The following is a 16,749-nucleotide window of genomic DNA, read 5'->3' as shown; positions in this document are numbered from 1 at the left end:
ATAGGTCTTTTGCATCTTTGGTAAGATTTATTCCTAAGTATTTTATCTTCTTGGGGGCTACTGTGAATGGTATTGATTTGGTGATTTCCTCTTCGATGTTCTTTTTGTTGATGTAGAGGAATCCAAATGATTTTTGTATGTTTATCTTATAGCCTGAGACTGCCAAACTCTTCTATTAGTTTCAGTAGTTTTCTGGAGGATTCCTTAGGGTTTTCTGTGTATAAGATCATGTCATCTGCAAATAGAGATAATTTTACTTCCTCTTTGCCAATCCAGATGCCCTTTATTTCTTTGTCTAGCCTAATTGCTGTGGCTAGGACCTCTAGCACAATGCTGAATAAGAGCGGTGATAAAGGGCATCCTTGTCTGGTTCCCGTTCTCAAGGGAAATGCTTTCAGGCTCTCTCCATTTAGAATGATGTTGGCTGTTGGCTTTGTATAGATGCCCTTTATTATGTTGAGGAATTTTCCTTCAATTCCTATTTTGCTGAGAGTTTTTATCATAAATGGGTGTTGGACTTTGTCAAATGCCTTTTCTGCATCAATTGATAAGATCATGTGGTTTTTGTCTTTTGTTTTATTTATGTAGGGGATTACATTAATGGTTTTTCTAATATTAAACCATCCCACTTGGTCGTGGTGGATTATTTTTTTGATATGTTGTTGAATTCTATTGGCTAGAATTTTGTTGAGGATTTTTGCATCTATGTTCATAAGTGATAGAGGTCTGTAATTTTATTTTTTTGTGGTGTCTTTACCTGGTTTTGGTATCAGGGATATGGTGGCTTCATAGAATGAGTCTGGGAGTATTACATCATTTTCTATGCTTTGAAATACCTTTAGTAGTAGTGGTGTTATCTCTTCTCTGAAAGTTTGGTAGAACTCTGCAGTGAAGACGTCCGGGCCAGGGCTTTTTTTTGTTGGGAGTTTTTGGATTGTCTTTTCAATCTCTTTTTTTGTTATGGGTCTATTTAGTTGTTCTACTTCTGATTGTGTTAGTTTACGTAGGTAGTGTTTTTCTAGGAATTCATCCATTTCTTCTAGGTTTGCAAATTTGTTAGAGTACAATTTGTCGTAGTAATCTGATATGATTCTTTTAATTTCAGTTGGGTCTGTTGTGATGTGGCCCATCTCATTTCTTATTCGGGTTATTTGTTTCCTTTCCTGTATTTCTTTTTTCAGACTGGCCAATGGTTTATCAATTTTGTTAATTTTTTCAAAGAACCAGCTTTTGGCTTTGTTAATTCTTTCAATTGTTTTTCTGTTCTCTAATTCATTTCATTCAGCTCTAATTTTTATTATTTGTTTTCTTCTGGTGCCTGATGGATTCTTTTGTTGCTTGCTTTCTATTTGTTCAAGTTGTAGAGACAGTTCTCTGATTTTGGCTTTCTTCTTTATGTATGTGTGCATTTATCAGCATAAATTGGCCTCTGAGCACTGCTTTTGCTGTGTCCCAGAGGTTTTGATAGGAAGTGTTTTCATTTTTGTTGCATTCTGTGAATTTCTTTATTCCCTCCTGAAAGTCTTCTATAACTCAGTCTTTTTTGAGCAGGGTATTGTTCAGTTTCCAAGTATTTGATTTCTTTTCCCTGATTTTTCTGTTATTGATTTCCACTTTTATGGTCTTGTGGTCTGAGAAGGTGCTTTGTAAGATTTTGATGTTTTGGATTCTGCAAAGGTTTGTTTTATGACCTAATATGTGGTCTATTCTAGAGAATGTTCCATGTGCGCTAGAAAAAAAAGTATACTTTGAGCTGTTGGGTGGAGAGTTCTGTATAAGTCTATGAGGTCAAGTTGGTTGATTGTAGCAATTAGGTCTTCCGTGTCTCTATTGAGCTTCTTACTGGAAGTCCTGTCCTTCTCCGAAAGTGGTGTCTTGAAGTCTCCCACTATAATTGAGGAGGTGTCTATCTCACTTTTCAGTTCTTTTAAAGTTTGTTTTATGTATCTTGCAGCCCTGTCATTGGGTGCATAAATATTTAATATGGTTATATCTTCCTGGTCTATTGCCCTTTAATCATTATGTAGTGTTCTCCTTTATCCTTTGTGGTGGATTTAACTTTAAAATCTATTTTGTCAGAAATTAATATTGCTACTCCTGCTCTATTTTGCTTGTTGTTTGCTTGATATATCTTTTCCATTCTTTGAGTTTTAGTTTGTTTGTGTCTCTAAGTCTAAGGTGTCTCTCTTGTAGGCAGCATATAGACGGATCGTGTTTCTTTATCCAGTCTGAGACTCTCTGTCTCTTTATTGGTGCATTTAGTCCATTTACATTCAGCGTAATTATAGATCAGTATGTGTTTAGTGCTGTCATTCTGATGCCTTTTTGTGAGTGTTGTTGACAATTTCATTTTTCCACTTACTTTTTTGTGCTGAGACGTTTTCCTTTGTAAATTGAGTGTTCCTCATTTTCATAGTAGTTGAATTTAAGTTTGCTGAGTTGTTATGTTTTTCTTGGTTTTTATTTTGAGTTATGAAGTTGTTATACCTCTTTGTGGTTACCTTAATATTTACCCCTATTTTTCTAAGTAAAAACCTATCTTGTATTGTCCTATATCGCCTTGTTTCCCTCTCCATATGGCAGTTCTATGCCTCCTGTATTTAGTCCCTCTTTTTGATTATTGTGATCTTTTACGTATTGACTTCAAAGATTCCCTGTTTTGAGCATTTTTTTTCTTTTTAAAATTAATCTTAATTTGTTTTTGTGATCTCCCTATTTGAGTTGATATCAGGATGTTCTGTTCTGTGACCTTGTGTGGTGCTGGTATCTGATATTATTGATTTTCTGCCAAACAATTTCCTTTAGTATTTCTTGTAGCTTTGGTTTGGTTTTTGCAAATTCTCTAAGCTTGTGTTTATCTGTAAATACCTTAATTTCACCTTCATATTTGAGAGAGATTTTTGCTGGATATATGATCCTTGGCTGGCAGTTTTTCTCCTTCAGTGCTCTATATATGTCATCCCATTGCCTTCTTGCCTGCATGGTTTCTGCTGAGTAGTCTGAACTTATTGATTCTCCTTTGTAGGAGACCTTTCTTTTATCCCTGGCTGCTTTTAAACTTTTCTCTTTATCTTTGGTTTTGGCAAGTTTGATGATAATATGTCTTGGTGATTTTCTTTTTGGATCAATCTTAAATGGGGTTCGATGAGCATCTTGGATAGATATCCTTTCATCTTTCATGATGTCAGGGAAGTTTTTTGCCAAATGATCTTCAACTATTCTCTCTGTATTTTCTGTTATCCCTCCTTGTTCTGGGACTCCAATCACACGGGTTATTCTTCTTGTTAGAGTCCCACGTGAGTCTTAGGGTTTCTTCATTTTTTTAAATTCTTTTATCTGATTTTTTTCAGGTATATTGGTGTCAACTCCCTTGTCCTCCAGCTCCCCCACTCTGCATTCCTATTGCTCGTGTCTGCTCCTCTGCCTTCCTATTGAGTTGTCTAATTCTTTAATTTTACTGTTAATCTTTTGGATTTCTGAAAGCTGTCTCTCTATGGATTCTTGCAGCTTATTAAATTTTCCACTATGTTCTTGAATAATCTTTTTAAGTTCTTCAACTGCTTTATCAGTATGTTCCTTGGCTTTTTCTGTAGATTGCCTTATTTCATTTCTGAGGTCATCCCTGATGTCTTGAAGCATTCTGTAAATTAGTTTTTTATATTCTGCATCTGGCAGTTCCAGGATTGTATCTTCATTTGGGAAAGATTTTGATTCTTTAGTTTGGGGAGTTGTAGAAGCAATCGTGGTCTGCTTCTTTATGTGGTGTGATATCAGCTGCTGTCTCTGTGCCATCTCTAAGATATTGTAGTGATTTATTTTATATTTGCTCACTGAGTCTTATCTTGTTTTGTTTTCTTTGAATTTACGCAGATGGGCTAAGAGATTGTGCTGTCTTGATTGTTGTAGCCTTTGAATCACTTATGTCCTATTACCAGCTGGTTTGGGCTGTTACCACATATATAAGCCTAAGAGTCCATTCACTATTCTTGAGTAGAATCTGATTTTGGGTCATCAAGTGTGTGGTGCAGACTGTCACCTATCCACCTAGAGGAGTCGTGGTGATAGTTTTGTGCACCAGATTCTAGTAGCAGCAGTGGGTCACACTCTGAGGGGCGGGCAGGATGCTGACAGGCTTCCCCCAAGTGCCAGTGGAGTAGGTGTGTCTCTATACCTAAAGCACCTTGGTGGGTGGGCTCTGCAGCTGTACCTTAGGCACCCAATGCCAATACCTCTACAGATTGGTAGTTGTCACCCTCCTTAGACCCCTAAGGCAGGGGGCTAGGTGGTCTGGGGGAGCTTCAGCCCTCAGCTCCCTGTTGTGGGTTAGTGAGGGCTCTGTTGAATACGCAGAGATATCAGACCTGGGAAACTTGTCTTTCCAGTAATCCGATAAAACAATTACAGTCAGATCCCTATCAGAATTGCCTTTGCATTATAATAGCCACTTTGTTCCCTGTAGGGATGAAAGCCCAAGACCGTGGATCTCATATGCTTGGCTGGAACTGGTTCTGTGTTTTTAGTCCAATTAGGGAAGGATTTTTGGTCCCTGGGTTTTTCATAGCTGCTTCTCTCAGGCCAGGAGAATGGGTTTCGAAAAGACCAAAAAAAAAAAAAAGAAAAGAAAAAGAAAAACCGCAGAGCACTTCACTCTCTGGCTCAGGAAATTCCAATGTTAATGAAGTCACCTGGGAAGGGGAGGAGAGGGATCAGATAAATAGGCGAGAGAGTAGCACCCCAGAATATAGACAAAGTTACTTGTCTTCTTTGGTGATGACTGTATTATCTGAGATTCCCAAGTGGTGTGTCGCCTGTTTGTGTTGGCTGGGTCGAGATTGCCCCCAAGGGTCAGGCCAGCATCCTGTGCTTGTGCTGTCTCAGAAGCCGTGGTGGGTTCCTCCGCTCCCAGTCCAAAGCCCAGTGCCAAGGTTCCCCGGCTGGGGCGCTGCACTCCAGGCTCCAAAACCAGTTGATGTCTCCTTGTGACTTCTCCGCCTGTCAGCCGCCTCGCTGTGCTGCCTGCGTGCACTGTCTGGGCTTCCCCTGAGGTGACTTCTGGGGGCTAGGGCTGCGTCCCGTGTTCACACTGTCTCAGGATGCCATGCTCAGCTCCCCTGTGCCCAGTCCAAAGCCCGGCGCCAAGGTTTTCTGACTGGTACCCTGGCTCCAGGCTCCAAAAGCAGTCGTTGCTTCCCCATGGTTGTTCTTTCTGTCTCTGTTACTCAGGTCAACTCTTTAGATCTGTGTTTGATGGTCAGGGTTCATAGATTGTCATGTGTGTGATTGATTCACTTGTTTTTCTGAGTCTTTGTTGCAAGAGGGATCTGAGGTAGCTTCTACCTAGTCAGCCATCTTGGCCCTGCCTCATCATGCTTTATTTTTGCCAATGTTTTAAAAGATCAGAACTGAATACCTTTAGATGGGACATATTCTCCAATACCACGCCACCACCAACAACTAATTGGTTTTATGTTTCCACGCATTTTATTACCCGCTTGGATCCCTGAAGGTATTTGAGTTTGTGATCTTTGGTCTATGCCATGCTGGTGCAAAACTCCTTTTAAATCAATGCAAAAGTACTAGGCTTAATGGAAAATTCTTTAACTCATTTATGTGGAATATAATACAAGACACTGTGAAGGCTAATATAAACCAGAGTGGCTTACACTGAGTCTTATAGTACTATATGTCCTGGTAATTCAAAAGAATATACTAATACATGTTGGTACACAGGAGGAGGTATGCATATGCAATATACATAAAAAACGAAAACCAAAACCATTTCTGTTGAGTCAATTCTGAATCATAAAAAAAAAAAATTTTTTTAGAGACCCTAAAAGTCAGGGTAGAACTGTCCCATAAGGTTTCCAAGGAGTGGCTGGTGGATTCAAACTGCTGACCTTTCAGTTTGCAGCCTTAACTCTTAACCACTGCTCCACCAGAGCTTCAACATACATAGGTACACATATTTGAGCATATTTGTGTTATGTAGTGTAATATGAGCAATCAATATGGTAAGAGTCCTGGAAAGAGGCAGGGGCAAGATGATAGAGTAGTCAGACACTTCTGGTGGTCCCTCCTACCACAGAGACCCAAAAAATAACAAGTGAATTGATTATATATATGAAAAGCTATGAGCCCTGAACATCAAAGGCAAAGTTAAGAAATTGGAGTGAGTGGCCGGGAGAGGGAGAAACGGTTCAGAAACAATGAGGAGTTGCTGGACCTGACTCAGCGGGAACTGGTGCCCCTTAGCACCGATTCCCTGGAGCAAAGGTGGTGGGGCTAGCAGTAGCATTTGGGACGTGGTTTCCTTAGCCACAGAGAGCAAGCAGCACAGAGTCTACTCAGGTCTCCAGAATCAACAAAGAACAGCACTCTAGGCATAAGTGCTTATGTCTAATCTACTGCACAGATCAAATACCACCCTTTTCAAAAGAACTGTCTCCCATTTATCTGATCCCTCCTCCCTCTGCCCTAGGCCTCCAGCTGGCTTCAAAGATAATCAATTTCCCTGGGCCGGAGATAGGTCCTGCTGCGCACCCTGAGCCATTCTTCCAGCTCTGGAGAAGGAACAAATTAACAAAATAAAAATAAATAGTAATAATCTTCCAGCTCCCCTAAGCTGGGAACTTAAGGCAGAAGTAGCTTCTGTCCAGGTGTGAGCAGTCCATAGACTTTGAATGCTTTCACCTATGCATGGCCCCGTGTAGCCCCATTTCAGCAGGTAGGCCCTTGTTACAGTGCAAGGATGTCTATGCCTGAGATCTGACATTAACTGTTTCAGCTGTGCAGTGGAGAGGTGGGTTTTTGATGTTTGACACCACTCTGCCTATTAAGCAGGGCCCTCACCTACACACATCAGGGGCCTGAGGATGGGTGGCTCCACCCATGCCCCCTGACCACGCATGAAGGGGTCCAAGGATAAGTGGTGCCTCCTAGTCCTTACAGTTAAAAGCATTGGGTGCCTAAGGTACTACTGCAGATACACCCACCTGTGCACTCTAGAGAACAGGGACATGCCTCCCTCACAGACACTAAGGGGACAGTTGTCAGCCCCCTGCCTTGCTCAATGTCTGACCCCCTGCTGCAACCAGAAACCTGTACATACACCAATCACCACGGCTTCTCTAAGGCCATAGGTGAAAGCCTGCACCACATACTTGGTGACTGACTACCTGGGTAAAACCTGAGCTAAATCCATACAAGACAAATGAATGGACTCCTTGGCTCATATACCTGGTAAGAGCTCTAGCCATCTGGTGATAGGACATTAGAGCTTCAAAGTCTCCAATAATAAAGCTAGCTCACTTGAGCAGCCTATTTGGGTATATCAAAACAAAGCAAGAAGCTAGGACATGGTAAAGAAACATAAAATAAATCAATATAATTACTTATAGATGGCTCAGAGACAATGCTCAATATCAAATAACCTAAGAAGTAGACCATGATTACTTCAAAAAGCTCCCAAAACAAAGACTCAAGGAATCTTTGAGATGAAGAAGTCCTCCTGGAATTACCAGTGGTAGAACACAAAAGATTAATATACAGAACTCTTCAAGAGTTTGGAAAGGAGATCACATGAAAGGCAGAAAATGCCAAGGAACACACCAATAAGCAGTGGAAGAAATTAAAAACCTTATTAAAGAGCATAACGAAAAACTTAATAGGCTGCAAGAATCCATAGAGAGACAGCAATCAGAATATCAGAAGATTAACAATAAAATTTCAGAATTAGACAACTCAATAGAAAGTCAGAGGAGCAGAATTGAGGAACTGGAAGTCAGAATTAATGACGATGAAGATAAAACACACAAATGTATTTGAAGAAAAATCAGATAGAAGAATTTTTTTTAAATGAAGAAACCCTAAGGATCATGTGGGACTCTATCAGGAGAAATAATGTAAGAGTGATTAGAGTACCAGATAGGGAGGGAAAACAAAAAATACAGAGAGAATTATTGAAGATTTGTTGGCAGAAAACTCCCCTGATATCATGAAAGATGAGAATATGTCTATCCAAGATGCTCATCAAACCCACATGAGGTAGATCCCAAAAGAAAGTCACCAATACATATTATAATTAAACTTGCCAAAACCAAAGATAAAGAGAGAATTTCAAGAGCTGCTAGGGATGAACAAAAAGTCACCTACAAAGGAGACTCAATAAGAATAAGCTCAGAATACTCAGCAGAAACCATACAGGCAAGAAGGCAATGGGATGACTTGTATAAATCAATGAAGGAAAAAAATTGTCATCCAAGAATCTTATACCCAGCAAAACTGTCTCTCAAATACGAAGGTGAAATTAGGACATTTTCAGATAAACAAAACTTTAGGGAATTTGCAAAAACCAAACCAGAACTACAAGAAATATTAAAAGGAGTCCTCTAATTAGAAAATTAATAACATCAGACAACAACCCAAGACTAGAATGCAGGACAGAGAAACCAGATATCAACCCAGATAAGAAAATCACAGAAATAAATCAAGATTTAAAAGATAAATAACACTCAAAACAGGGAAACAAAGACGTCATTATGTAAAAGATGACAATGTTAAATAAAGAGGGACTAAAAATGTAGTCATAGATCTTTTATATAGAGAGGAAGTCAAGGCAATATAGAGAGATAAAAGTTTGGTTTAAACTTAGAAAAATAGGGTAAATAATAAGGTAGCCACAAAGGAGACTAACAATCCTACACATCAAAATAAAAAAGAAGAATAATATAAAGACTGCAAAAACAAAATCAACAACAGAGGAAAAGAAAATTTATAAAGACTACTCAGCACAAAAAAAGTGGAAAAAAGAAGCTGTCAATAATACACCAAAAAAGACATCAAAGTGACAGCACTTAACTCATACCTATCCATAATTACACTGAATATAAATGGACTAAATGCATCAATAAAGAGACAGAGAGTGGCAAAATGGATTAAAAAAAACACGATCCATCTATATGCTGCCTACAAGAGATACACCTTAGACTTAAAAAACAAACAAAAATTCGAGGGTGGAAAAAATATATCAGGCAAAACAACAATCAAAAAAGAGCAGGAGTGGTAATACTAATTTCTGCAAAATAGACTTTAAAGTTAATTCCACCACAAAGGACAAGTTAGGACACTATATGATAATTTAAAGGACAATATACTAGGAGGATATTGCCATATGAAATATTTATGCTTCCAAAGACAGGGCTTCAAATTACATAAAATGAACTCTAACAGCATTGAAAAATGAGATAAACAGCTCCAAAATAATAGTAGGAGACTTCAACGCACCACTTTCAGTGAAGGAGAGAATATCAAGTAGCTCAATAAAGACATGGAAGAGCTAAATGCCACCATTAACCAACTTGACCTCATAGACATACATAACAGTCCACCCAACAGTATCCAAGTAAACCTTCTTTTCCAATGCACATGGAACATTCTCTAGAATAGACTACATATTAGGCCATAAAGCAAGCCTTAACAGAATCCAAAACATGGAAATATTACAAAGCATCTTCTCTGACCATGAAACCATAAAACTAGAAGTCAATAACAGAAAAATCAGGGAAAAGAAATCAAACACATGGAACTGAAGAACACTTTGCTCAAAAACAATTGGATTATAGAACAAATTAAGGACGGAATAAAGGAATTCATAGACTCCAAAGAGAATGAAAACACTTTCTATCAGAACCTTTGGGACACAGTGAAAACAGTGCTCAGAGGTCAATTTATATCAATAAATGCACACATACAAAAAGAAGAAAGGGCCAAAATCCAAGAATTATCCCTACAACTTGAACAAACAGAAAGAGGGCAACAAAAGAAACCCTCAGGCACCAGAAGAAAAAAATAAGAAAAATTAGAGCAGAATTAAATGAAATAGAAAACAATTGGAAGAATTAACAAGAGTGAAAACTGATTCTTTGAAAATATTAACAAAATAGATACACCTTTGGCCAGACTGAAAAAAGAAAAACAGGAGATGAAACAAATTACCCGAGTAAGAAATGAGATGGATGATAGCACAACAGAACGAACTGAAATTAAAAGAATCATATCAGATTATTATGAAAAACTATACTCTAACAAATTTGAAAACCTAGAAGAAATGGACAAATTTCTAGAAGCACAGTACCTACCTAAACTAACACAAACAGGTAGAACAACTAAATAAACCCATAACAAAAGAAGAGATTGAAAGGTCATTTTAAAACTCTCAGCATAAAAAAGCCCTGGCCCTGATGGCTTCACTGGAGAATTCTACCAAACTTTCAGCGAAGGGTTAACATCACTACTACTAAAGTATTTCAGAGCACAGAAAAGGATGAAACACTCCTGTCTTAGTCATCTAGTGCTTCAATAACAGAAATACCACAGGTGAATGGCTTTAACAAAGACATGTTTATTTTCTCACTGTAAAGTAGACTAAAAGTCCAAATTCAGGGTGTCAACTCCAGGGGAGGGCTTTCTCTCTCTGTAGGCCTTCACATAGTCCCCCCAGACTAGGAGCTTCTTTGTGCAGTGACCCCGGATCCAAAGGACTCGCTCTTCTCTCGGCACTGCTTTCTTGATGGTATAAGGTTCCCCTGTCTCTCTGCTCGCTTCTTTCTTTTATATCTCAAGAGATTGCCTCAAGACACAATCCAATCTAGTAGACTGAGTCCTGCCTCACTAACAAACTGCTGCCCATGCTCCCTCATTAACGTCACAGAGGCAGGACTTAAAACATGTACAAGAGTCACACACTACCGGGAATCATAGCCCAACCAAGTTGACACATATTTTGGGGGGACACAATTCAATCCAAGATTACCATCATGGATTGAATTGTGTCCCCCCAAAAATGTGTGTATCAACTTGGTTAGGACATGTGTGGTTGTCTACAGTTTTGTGATTGTAATTTTTTGTTAAGAGGATTAGAGTGGGATTGTAACAGCTCTCTGATCCAAGGTAAAGGGCACTTCCCTAGGGTGTGGCCTGCACCACCTTTTATTTCTCAAGAGATAAAAGGAAGGGAAGCAAGCAGAAAGATAGGAACCTCATACCACCAAGAAAGCAGCACCAGGAGCAAAGCACGTCCTTTGGACACAGGGTCCCTGAGCCTGATAATCTCCTTGACCAGGGAAGACTGAGGATAAGGATCTTCCTCCAGAGCTGACAGAGAGAAAAAGCCTTCCCCTGGAGCCGACGCCCTGAATTTGGACTTATAACCTACTAGACTGTGAGAAAACAAATTTCCTTTTCTTAAAACCATCCACTTGTGGTTATTTCTGTTATAGCAACACTAGTTAAGTAAAGGTATTTCAGAGTAATGAAAAGGATGGAATACTCCCAAACTTATTCTATGAAGCCATCATTTCCCTTATACCAAAACCAGGTAAAGACACCACAAAAAAGAAAATTACAGACATACATACCTCATGAATTTAGACACAAAAATCCTCAGCAAAATTCTAGCCAATAGAATTCAAAAACATGAAGAAAATAATTCACCATGGCCAAGTGGGATTTATATCAGATATGCAGGGATGGTTCCACATCAGATAAACTATTAATGTAATCAACCATATAAATAAAACAAAAGACAAGAACTACATAATCTTATCAACTGCTGCATAAAAGGCATTTGACAAAGTCCCACACCCATTCATGATAGAAACTCTCAGTAAAATAGGAATAGAAGGAAAATTTCTCAACATAATAAAGGGCATTTATACAAAGCCAACAGCCAACATCATCCTAAATGGAGAGAGCCTGAAAGCATTCCCCTTGAGAACAGGACCCAGACTAGGATGATTTTTTATCACCACTCTTATTCAACATAGTGCTGGAGGTCCTAGCCAGAGAAATTAGGCTAGATAAAGAAACAAAGGGCATCCAGATTGGTAAGGAAGAAGTCAAAGTATCTCTTTTTGCAGATGACATGATCTTATACACAGAAAACCCTAAAGAATCCTCAAGAAAACCACTGAAACTAATAGAAGAGTCCAGTAGAATATCAGGGTACAAGGTAAACATACAACAATCGGTTGGATTCCTCTACACCAACAAGAAGAACATCGAAGAGGAAATCACCAAATGAATACCATTTTCAGTGTCCTCCAGGAAGATAAAATATTTAGGAATCAATCTAACCAGAGACATAAAAGACACAATTCTACAAGACACCACTGCAAGAAATAAAAAGAGACCTAAGTAAGGAGAAAAACGTACCTTGATCATGGATAGGAAAACTCAACATTGTAAAAATGTCTATTCTACTAAAAGAGATCTATAGATATGATGCAATTCTGATCCAAATTCCAAAGACATTTTTTAACGAGATGGAGAAACAAATCATCAAATTCATAGGGAAAGGTAAGAGGCCCCAGATAAGTAAAGCATTACTGAAAAAAGAAGAACAAAGTGGGAGGCCTCATACTACCTGATTTTAGAACATATTATACCACTATAGTAGTCATAACAACCTGGTAATAGTACAACAAGAGATACATAGACCAATGGAACAGAATTGAGAATCCAGACAAAAATTCATCCATGTATGAGCAGCTGACACTTGACAAAGGCCCAAAGTCAGTTAAATGGGGAAAAGACAGTCTCTTTAACAAATGGTGCTGGTATAACTGGATATCCATCTGAAAAAAATGAAACAAGACCCATACCTCACATCATGCACAAAAACTAATTCAAAATGGATCAAAGACCTAAATCTAAAAGGATAAAGGCCATGGAAGAAAAAAATAGGGACAATGTTAGGAGCCCTAATACATGGCATACGGTATAAAAAACATTACTAAAAATGCAGAAGAGAAACCAGATAACTGGGAGCCTCTAAAAATCAAACACCTATGCTCATCCAAAGACTTCACCAAAAGAGTAAAAAGACTACTTACGGACTGGGAAAAAATTTTCGGCTATGACATTTCCAATCAGCGTCTGATCTCTAAAATCTACATGATACTGAAAAAACTCAACAACAAAAAGACAAATAACCCACTTAAAAAATGAGCAAAAGATATGAACAGGCACTTCACTAAAGAAGACATTCAGGAGGCTAACAGAGACATGAGGAAATGCTCACAATCATCAGCCATTAGAGAAATGCAAATCAAAACTACAATGAGATACCTTCTCACCCCAACAAGGTTGGCATTAATCCAAAAAAACACAAAATAATAAATGTTGGAGAGGTTGTGGAGAGACTGGAAAACTTATACACTGCTGATGGGAATATAAATTTGTACAACCACATTGGAAATCTGTTTGGCACTTCCTTAAAAAGTTAGAAATAGAACTACCATACGTTCCAGAAATCCCACTCCTTGGAATATATCCTAGAGAAATAAGAGCCTTTACATGAACAAATATATGCACACCCACGTTCATTGCAGCCCTGTTTACAGTAGCAAAAAGATGGAAGCAACCAAGGTGCCCATCAACAGGTGAATGGATAAACAAATTACGGCCTATTCACACAATCGAATACTACACAATGATAAAGAACAAGAATGAATCCGTGAAACATCTCATAACATAGAGGAATCTGGAAGGCATTATGCTGAGTGAAATTAGTTGCAAAAGGACAAATGTTGTATGAGACTACTATTATAAGAAATCAAGAAAAAGTTCAAACACCGAAGAAAGTATTCTTTGATGGTTACAAGGGTGGAAGAGCGGTAGTCACTAATTAGATAGTAGACAAGAACTATTTTAGGTGAAGGGAAAGACACAATACAGGAGAGGTCAGCACAACTGGAGTTAACCAAAAGCAAAGATGTTTCCTGAATACAACGAAGGCTTCAAAGGCAGGGATGGTGTCTTGGGGACTATGGTTTCAGGGGATATCTAGGTCAATTGGCATAAGAAAATGTATTAAGAAAACATTTTGCAGCCCACTTTGGTGAGTGGTGTCTGGGGTCTTAAATGCTAGCAAGTGGCCATCTAAGATACATCAGTTGATTTCAACCCACCTGGAGCAAAGGAGAATGAAGAACATCAAATACATAAGGCAAAGATGAGCCCAGGAGCCAGAAAGGGCCACGTAAACCAGAGACTACATCAGCCTGAGACCAGAAGGGCTAGATGGTGCCCAGCTACCACAGACGATTGCCCTGACAGGGAACACAACAGAGAATTCCTGAAGGAGCAGGAGAACAGTGGGATGCAGGTCTCAAATTCCCACAAAAACACCAGACTTAATGGTCTGAGACTACAGGGACCCCAGAGGTCATGGTCCACAAACCCTTTGTTAGACCAAGACTGGAACCATTCCCAAAGCCAACTCTTCAGACAGGGATTGGACTGAACTTCAAAACAGAAAATGATAACTTCTTGGCTCAAGTAGATACATGAAACTATGTGGGCAACTCCTGTCTGCAGACGAGATGAGAAGGCAGAGGTGGACAGAAGCTGGTTGAACGGACACTGGGAATACAATTTGGAGAGGAGGAATGTGCTGTCTCATTAGGGAGAGAGCAGCCAGGAGTACATAGTTAAGTGTGTATATGTTTTCGTATAAGAGACTGACTTGATTTGTTAACTTTCACTTAAAGCACAATAAATTTTTAAAAAATCAAGTCTTGCATAGGAAAAAAAAAGAATCCTGAGAAGGTAGAGATCAGTATAAGCAGAAGTCATGAAAAAAGTTTCTTGATGGAGGTAAATGTAGGCTGAGCTTTGAAGGATGCGTAGGGTTTAGATCCGGAAAAGAGGTTTGAAAGGCATTGTAATAGGCTGAGCCATCTGAAATTGCTAACGTTTGACATTTTTTTTAACCTTCCAACCTGGAATTTCATATGGTTTAACCCAATAGTTTAAGGAAATAGCATTATCAATGGCATTTAGGTAGGGAGCTGGCCTTATTGGAGCAGAAGGAGCTTTTGGAGAGAAGATAAAGCTAAATGGTTAGGCTGTGGATAGATTAAGGAGAGCCTTACATGCCAAACTAAGTGGTGTGGTCTTGATTAAGGTATACAGGAAGCTATTATAAGTTAGTGGGCAGAGAAGTGACAGGATGAAAAAAATCAGTGTTTTGATGTGGAAAGATGTTTGGTTTGAGGCCAGAGAAATGGACGATTCACTCATGGTATCCAGTTTTAAAGTTTATCAAAACTCATTTACATATATCTTGGGGCAGTATCGCCCACTCAGCATTGGTGAGCTCTTGCCTTTCTTTATAACAGTATTTATTATAACAGTATTTACCAACCCACAATTCAGAAACCTCTAGGGACATGTGGAGATGCTTCTGGGTAGTAATGCCACCCATTTCATTTTTAATTTAAAATAGAAAAAATGATTATTTAAATATGCTTTCCTTTAAAATTAAATCATTTGAAAGCAAATGAGTATATACAAAGAGAGAATATATGTTGTTATATAAATGGGCCAGAGATGGGCCCTGTGTATTAGCCTAAAATTGCTTTCCTGTTGTTTACTTCTTCAGAGCAGTTTAGAACCATTAGCCCAAAATCAACCTCTGCCAAACTCAAGTTTGAATGTATTTGTTCACAAATCATACTTTTACTTAGCTGATTTACATTTATCATCAGGTATTACTTTTTAAAAGGAAAAGCTAATGTCTTTACATAAATTATAACTTTCTTTTAAATTACAAAATATCTTTGGTATACTAATTTTTACCTTAAAATAACTATCATATACCATGTAAAAATAAAATGATCTTTTTACTCTTGTTTTAATTTTAGGGGCTTTCGATAAATTAAATGTAGTTTAAAAGTTAAAAACATATTGGAAAACACTGTTTTCCAAGCCCTCCAGTTGCTTTAAAAATTAAATTGCTTGCTGAAGTAAATTATTTTGTACATTCATTCTTAATGTGGGGAATAGTCATCTCCTGCATCCCTGTTTCCAGAATTTTAGTTAATATACCTAAACTTCTGCCTTGGTCACACTCAGCAGCCTACATGGCTGCTAAACTATTTTCTTTAGACTGTTTCTTTGACTCTTTTTAACGGGTGGCCAAGTGGATCCCTGGTGGCACAGTAGTTAAGAGCTCAGCTGTTAACCAAAAGGTCAGCAGTTTGAATCCACCAGCCACTCCTTGGAAACCCTGTGGGGCAGTTCTACTTTATCCTATAGGGTCTCTAGAATCGGAATTGACTTAATGGCAATGGCTTTGGTTCATTTTTTAATCTGGAAGTGGCGCAGTGGTTAAGTGCTCAGCTGCTAGAGTGCTTGGCTGCTAACAGAAAGGTTGGTGGTTGGAACCCACCAGCTGCTCTGCAGTAGAAAGACGTGTCAGTCTGCTTCTGTAAAAATTACAGCCTTGGAAACCCTGTGGGGCAGTTCGTCTGTGTCCTATAGGGTCACCATGAGTCAAAATTGAGTTGACAGCAACGGGTTTTGTTTTTTGGTAATCCGTGAGCAATTATTTGCATAAATGAAACCACATTTCTTACTTTTACATGCAACTAGATTCCAGGCAAGCCCTCTTTTTTTTTTTTAATTTCAAGTTTGTTATCATTTTTTAGGAGGCCTTAGAAATTAGAAATGGAAACAAACCCATTGGCCATTCACTTTATCTCCCTTCAAGGCCAATTTTCTGACTTATACAATTTACCCTCACCCTGCACAGATGGAACCATAGCTGTTAAGTAATTGTCCTTTCAGAGACACATAAGCCACACTTGTATCCATGGTCAGCAAGTTTTTTTTTCAGATATCTGAAATTTTCTTGTGCTTTTTTCATCTTATTATTTTATGTGGTCTATCTGTTTAACAGGAGCCTTG

The sequence above is a fragment of the Elephas maximus genome, chromosome X (assembly GCF_024166365.1).
Source record: "Elephas maximus indicus isolate mEleMax1 chromosome X, mEleMax1 primary haplotype, whole genome shotgun sequence".
Taxonomy (NCBI): Eukaryota; Metazoa; Chordata; class Mammalia; order Proboscidea; family Elephantidae; genus Elephas; species Elephas maximus.
The sequence above is the reverse complement of the archived record's forward strand: the minus strand, read 5'-3'. Positions refer to the sequence as shown.